We start from the raw sequence: 8,071 nt of genomic DNA, 5'->3' as shown, positions 1-8,071 counted from the left end.
AAAATAATTATTAAATAAAAATTAATTTTAGAGACAAAAAATAATTAGTTGCTATAGTGACTAAATTAGAGACTATTTTAGAGAAATAAAATATTGATTTTTAAATTAATTTTTATTATTGATAAATAGTTTTTAAATTGGTATCTAATTAGCTACTAAATTTAGAATCTATTATTGAAATAAAAGATATTATTAAATTATTTTTATTAAAAACAATTATAAAAAAATAATTTTTTATATTTTTTTTATATGTAAACTTTTTATTGTATAGGTAGTTTATGGAAAGAATTATTTGAATTTAAAAATAATTATTATTTAAAGGATGAAATGGTAAGAAATTGATTTTTTTTTGTTTAAATTCAAAAAATTTAAAATTTTCAATTTAAAATAAATAGCTGTCAAATTTATTATATTTTAATATTATAAAAGATAAAATTAGAAAACTATACACCAAAACAGTTTATATATTGTTTTATATATAACGATAAAAGAAAAAAAAAATACAACTAATTATCATAAGCCGATTTCAGATTTGATTTTTAATAAAAGTGATACTACCATTGTTATTTAATGCTAGATGAGCAGCATTAACATGATTATGTTGTAAGATCAGTTGATATATCATAACTATTCTAGTTCTGGGTGGTAACTAAAGGAATCTTTCTACTATGAAAAAACAAATTCTATTCCACAGATCCCAACTTAGATGACATTTATTTTGTTTTAAATAGAGGTTCATAAAGAGGGTGAAAAATGATATTAAAAGCTTGATACTTGCATTGACATGCACTGAAAGCATTTCAGAGTGGTGGAAAATGGTGCAGGATTAAAGAAGTGCATAAATAATATATTATTATACTTTAACCAGACATACATGTGATGTTAGAAAAGAATGAATGCATTGAGTTGTGACCCATAAAGAGTGAAAGGAAAGGAGATGGAGTGAACCATCATTTCATCATCCATCAATCAATCAATCAAAATTGAAAACTGAAGAGAAAGAACCAAACAGTAGCTTCGAACCATGGCCTGGGTTTCGGTACCTGTGAAACCAAACACTATTATTTCAATTTATCGTACATTTCATAAATAAAATTAACATTTTATTTACTTTTTTAATTATTACTATTATTATATCAACTCTTACTTCCTCACCTATACTCACTTAAAAGAACAATGGTTGTAAACAAAAAGAAACATGGTAAAACCTAACTAGAGGGAGTTCTGCAAACCTAACAGAGAGAAGAAATAAAGAAGAAAAAAAACCTATTTTTAAATTACTCTGTTGATTATAATCGTTTAATAAATCTATGAATTGATGTTTATAAAATAATGAATTTAAATACTTTTGTACGATATTTTTATATAAATTTTATATTTTATATATAAATATATTTTCAGGTTTCATAGTTTTTGTTTTCTATTATTTTAAACTCTTTTCCTTTTATTTGTAGATGTATAGTTTTAATTACTTCTTTAGTTTCAAATATTATATTCTTTATATGGCGTGGTTTACTATTATTCCTGTATTATATCTTGAAATATTTCCAATTAAGTTTAAAATAAAATCAACCAGTATAATGATTAATGTGTAATACTTAAAATATACAGACATGTGCTTTAAAAATAATACAATAATTGATGTTATAATTCTAAAATTAAATCGTGTGAAAAAGATAAAAATAAAAAAATAAAAAAAAATTCTAACTTGTCTATAGAAAAAGTAAGATGGTAATTTAACACAAACCTTAGTAAAAGGAAAACCAATGGACAGAAAACATCACAGCAAATTCATCCTTATATGGAAGTATGGGTATAAAAAGTGAATTTGAATAATAAGAAGACTAATCCTTTCTTTGAATTAAGGGATAGTTTTGAAGGATAAGAAAATAGTAGATTTGAGAAATGAAAAAAAAAAAATAGGTCGTTTGAATTAATGTTTTATTTGGATTTTATATATAAATTTGTAAGAGAGGAGAATGATGAATTTGATTTGAAAAAACATCAATATTTTACTCATATTTAATAAGATAATATGCATGCAATATTTATTATATATAAGACATGTGTAAATATATATAAATAATCTATAATATCTCAAAATATATATGGATCTCTTTTTATGGGAATTTTAATATGCATCAAACAAAGTAATTAAAATAAAGCAGCAGAGACTTCATCTATTTACTGAAGAACTCTATTACTTGAAATATCACATGCTTCCGTGTATAAATACACCGTCATCATAAGATAAGAAAAATAAAACATAACACAAATCACAAGGTAAGCTAACTATATTTTAAAATCTTACAATACAAATTTAAAACTTTAAATAATACATATATATATATAAACATATCAGTTTTATTAAAGTTTTCACACAACAAACAGTGTCTATCAAAATTTTACATTCATATTTCTCATGTCAGACTTCTAATGACTCTCATACTCAAACATTTAACCATACTTCCAGAAGACTCATGCATTAACTTATACGTAAAGATTTGCACATATCTTCTTATATCAGTGTGAATCCTCACAACTATGTGCATATAAATCTCAGTATCTCGAATTATCGTGTATGTCAGGGTTAATTCATAAGAATCTGAAAGACCAGGTTCTTTTTCACACTCCAAACAAACTCACATTAACCTCCTTTGACTCTCACCACCTGAATAACTTCATGTATGTGATTCTATTATATCAATAGAGTTAGAATACCTCCTTCTAAATGCACTACTAGTCAATGCACGTTCTAAATATATTTACATGGTATTTTCTTTCCTAAAAATGTTGTCTCGATTATATTCACATCTCACATTATACAAAACTTAAACCATTTCATACAAAGGTTTAGAAAGCAAACAACTTCAAAATTATTTAAAATTCATATAACATATAACAACTAAAGGTTTTAAATTAACTATATAACCAAAATTTTCATATCAAACTTGAACTTCATCAACAATTTAAACCACAAATATCTTATTCAACATGGTAGAAGTAATCTCATCAATTTACTCTATCAATCTATATATCATGATTATATCAAATCAAATTTAAATCATTTAGAGTCAAACAAGAACAAATTCAATAACTCATTCACTTCAAGATTAATTTACACAAATCAACCAATTTTTCAAATTAAAACAAAAAACTTCAATAAATCATCCATATCAAAATCAACATATTCACACTTTATTTAAAACAATACAGTACATTACTTACAAACAATCAATCCTACAAACAAAATTGGAACTAGTGAACACCCCCCCCCCTCCCCACATACATCTAGATCCTCTAACCTAAAGTTCTATTGAAAATAAAACTAGCTTCCCTTATCTGAGAAAGCTTTAAGTCTTACCAAAGCTTAAGGATGACTTAACCTGGACCATAGAGTCCTAATAAAAAATCTAACTACATCACTAGAACCCTGAGCTAACAAGAACTAATCCTGAAGCTAAAAATCTCACATGCAACAACATCTAACAAGACACACTTAACATTTCAAAAATCGACTCAAAGGAAAAAAAAATTGGACTTACTTTGTGTAAGATTTTAATCGAGCAGTCTTGTATCCAATGACAGACTCTAATCGTCACACTGATGAGCGGGGAGGTCATAATGTTAGAGAAAAAGTAGACGAAATGAAAAAAATTAACTTTTATAGAGAAGGTGATTCTTTTTAAAATGAGATCTGAATAACTGAATTTTCTATTTGTATACTCTTTTTACTTTACTAATAAAATATTCAGATGTCTTTGAAAATATATCACTTTTACTCTAAAGCTATTTTCTAGATCCTTACAAAAATAAGATGAAAAAAATGAGTTTCTATGAATTGAAAGAAAGAAAGTAAAAAGTGGAGGAAAATGAAAAGAAATTTTATGAAAATAGTGAGTGATGTATATAAGTGTGACTAATTATTTTTCTTTGTAGTTATAACTAATTTAAAATGAAATATAATTTCTTATTTCCACATGAAATTAGTGTATTAAAACATTGTTTCCGCAAAGGTTTGTGAACTCAATTAAAAAATACAAATTATTTAACATTATTAATACATGCAAAATTATTGAAAATAAATTTTGATAAAATTAAAATATAATTAATTGTAAAAGATTTAAGTGAAATTGTAAATTTTGTCAAACTGAATAAAATAAACTAAAAATGGTGTAAAGATCCATTACCTACTTAATATAAAAAAAAAATAGAATCGTACAATTCAATATAATAAAGAATGAGAGTTAAATTATAATAATTAGGAAAAAAACAACAATCATATATGATGATGTTTGGTTAAAACAGTATTCTTGTACAATTTGTCAACTCAGATAAAAAAAATTAAAAATTATATAACATTGCCAAGACATAAAAATGTATAAAAAAAATTCATAAAATAACATTGGTATTATTTTAACTCAATGAAAATATATAAATTTTAACTATTGGTATTATTAATTTTGTTATTATTACTTTTATTGTCATTTTATAATTTTATTATTATTATTTATGATTATACTATTTTTATTATTTTAAAATTTTATTTTTATTATTAATATTTTCATTATTATTATATAAATTTATATATTTTATTATTATTATTATTATTATTATTATTATTATTATTATTATTATTATTATTATGTTATAACCGTTATGTTATATGTTATATGTTATAACATAGTGTATCTCATATATTGCATGGCTTAAAAGTCAAGGATATTTTCGTCTTCTCATGCACATTTAGTTGGCTTTTTCTGTTTTTTTTTACTCAGGAGCAAGATATTCTTTCCCCACTTTCTTCTCATGCTCCTATTTATTCAGTAATAAATCGATCCAAACAATTCACGCTCCATCAAAATTCACCTAGACACTCATTCAGATACAAATACAGTACAAAGAAAAAAAATGGGAAGAAACAACGTGATATGCGTGATTGATAAAAAAAATTAAATTGATGAAATTGTACAATTTTACTCTTATGGTTATAAATTATTTAAAATAAAATAGGATTAATTATTTATAAATGAAACTCCAGTATGATTAAAACATTATTATAGTTTGTGAAATTAGTTGAAATGATTGGTTATTAATTCAGATTTTATTATTATTAATTCAGATTTTATTACTCATACTATTTTACTGTTATAGTGCATTAATGGTCCATTTACAGACCTGCTAGTATTTCTATAGCTTCCAGTAATTGTAATTTTAGTAAATATATAATTGAGTAAATCAAAATGAATAAGATCAGTTTTGCAATTTTGTGCAATTACGTTCAATCGGTTGCTACAACCTTTTGTCTTCTCCTCTTATTTCCTTCAATTAGTTCCTACTGGTATCAGAGCTAGTCTGTTATCATGAACTCTACCCAATTATCAGTCTCTATCCTTGATGAAAAAAATTACAATCGGTGGTGTGTGCAAATGAGAGTTTTGTTTGATTATCATGAGTTATGAGATGTTGTTGAGAGTGAAGTCTCTGCATTAGCTGCTAATGCAACTGAGGCGCAACGAGTAGCGCTTCGTGATCAGAAGAAGAAGGACAATAAGGCTTTGTATCTCATCCATCAAGGGATGAATGACGAGATGTTTGAGCAAATAGAAGGGGCAACAACTGCCACTGAAGCTTGGACAATTTTGTCAACCAATTATAAAGGTGATGATAAAATCAAAAGGGTGCGTCTTCAAACCCTAAGACGCCAATATGAATTGTTGCAAATGGATAACACAAAGACTATTGATGTCTATATAAATAAAGTTCTTACCTTGACAAATCAGATGAAGACCAATGGTGAAACACATTCGGAGCAGGCAAATGTGGAGAAGATTTTGAGATCTTTAACTCCCATATTTGAACATGTTGTTGCTGCAATTAAAGAGGCCAATGACATTTCAAAAATGACAGTAAGGTTATTGTCTGGTTCTCTACGAGCGCATAGAGCAGCGGATGAATGACAATAAGATTGAAAAACCAATTGAGCAGGCTTTAGAAGCACAAGCCTCAATTGGTAGCTCCTATCATAAACATGGTAGCTATTTCAGCAAAGGTCGTGCTGGCCAGAATCATGGAGGCGCTTGGCGCGGGGAACGTGGTCACGGAGGATGAGGAGGCATTTATAATAAATCAAATGTTGAGTGTTATAATTGCCATAAACGTGACCATTATGCAAATGAGTGCAGATCAAAAGGTGATAATCATGCTTTTAATTGTCCTCAAGAAGATAGTAATCACGAACAAGATGAAGAGGATCATGAAGTATTAATGACAACCACATCAAATGAAACTCCAAACAACCAGACTTGGTATTTGGATACAGGTTGCACGAATCATATGTGTGGTCAGAAGGAGCTGTTTGCAGATTTGGATGACTCATTTCGCACAAAAGTGAAATTCGGTGATGGCAGGTTCGTTCCGGTGATTGGAAAAGGCGAATTCTTATTACATTGAAGAATGGTGATCAGAAGTACATCTATGATGTTTTCTATGTGCCTGACATGAAAAGTAATATGTTGAGTGTGGGACAACTGGGCGAAAAGGGTTACGTGATGCACATAGTTGAAAATAAATTCTCAATTTTTGATAAAAAAGGTAATTTGATTCTTAAAACCTTTTTATAAAAAAACCGCATGTTTCCAGTAGATATTCATATGGGTAATTTCAAGTGCTTGAATGCAATAGTGAATAATGAATCGTGGTTATGACATATACGCTTTGGGCACTTAAATTTTCAGAGTTTGGAAAATCTTTCCAAAAGAAAGTTAGTGAATGGTTTACCCCATATTCATCACCCTGATCAATTGTGCGAGGCTTGCAGTTTTGGAAAGAATCACAGGATACCATTTGTTAAGGAGCCTTGGCATGCAAAATTTCCTTTGGAGCTTGTTCATACAGATGTTTGTGGCCCGATGAACATATCATCAGTTGGAGGTAATTTATTGATGATTTTTCAAGGAAAACCTGGATTTATGTATTGAAAAGCAAGGATGAGGTATTCCAATGCTTTAAAATATTGAAAGCATTTGTTGAAAGAGAGAGTGGTAGCCAAATTAAGATGGTGCATAGTGATGGAGGAGGTGAGTATAATTCTAATGAGTTCAAGAAGCACTGTGAAGAACTTGGATGGCAACATAACATAACTTGTCCCTACACACCTCAACACAATGGAGTTGCCGAGAGAAAGAATAGAACAATCATGGACATGGCGAAGAGCATGCTTAAAGCGAAAGGTATGCCAAATTATTTTTGAGCTGAGGCCGTTACATGTGCGGTATATTTGATAAACAGATCACCCACTCGGAGTGTTCCTAACACAACTCCGATTGAGGCATGGAATGGAATCAAACCCAATGTGCAACACTTGAAAGTATTTGGGTCCATTACTTATGTCCATGTCCCTAAGACAGCAAGATCGAAGTTGGATGATAAGGCAGTGAAGACCATTTTCATTGGTTATAAAAATGGAGGATACAAATTGTACAATCCAATGACAAAGAAGGTGATTATTAGTCGTGATGTTACATTTGCCGAAGATGAGGAATGACAATGGAATGCAACAACTGAAATGGATTCGAAAAAACGATATATTTTACGTTTTGAACGATGATTTGGAAGATGTAGTCACTCTTGAAGCACCTACAGTTCAACCTGAAGCTGTAGTTCAACCTGAAGCTGTAATTCAACCTGAAGTTGCAGCTCCAATTGCAACTGTGATGGGGCGACCAAGAAGGCAGCAACGACAACCTGTACACCTTCAAGATTGCAAAGTAAATCTTGATGATGAAGTTGATGATAATGGAGATTTAGTTCACTTTGCATTTCTTGCAGAATCAAAACCTGTGAGACTTGCAGATGCCATTCAACACCCGAAATGGCAAAAGGAGACTATGAATGAAGAATTGATGGCAATTGAGAAAAACAATATCATGACTCAAATTGGGAAGATTGTTTCAAATCAAAATTAAGGGATGATGTTGGTTATTAATTCAGATTTTATTACCCTTAAACTATTTTACCGTTATATTGCATTAATGGTCAATTTACAAATCAAAATGAATAAGATCAGTTT

The sequence above is a fragment of the Phaseolus vulgaris genome, chromosome 2, assembly GCF_000499845.2.
Source record: "Phaseolus vulgaris cultivar G19833 chromosome 2, P. vulgaris v2.0, whole genome shotgun sequence".
In the NCBI taxonomy this organism is placed as follows: domain Eukaryota; kingdom Viridiplantae; phylum Streptophyta; class Magnoliopsida; order Fabales; family Fabaceae; genus Phaseolus; species Phaseolus vulgaris.
This window is presented reverse-complemented; position numbering follows the sequence as displayed.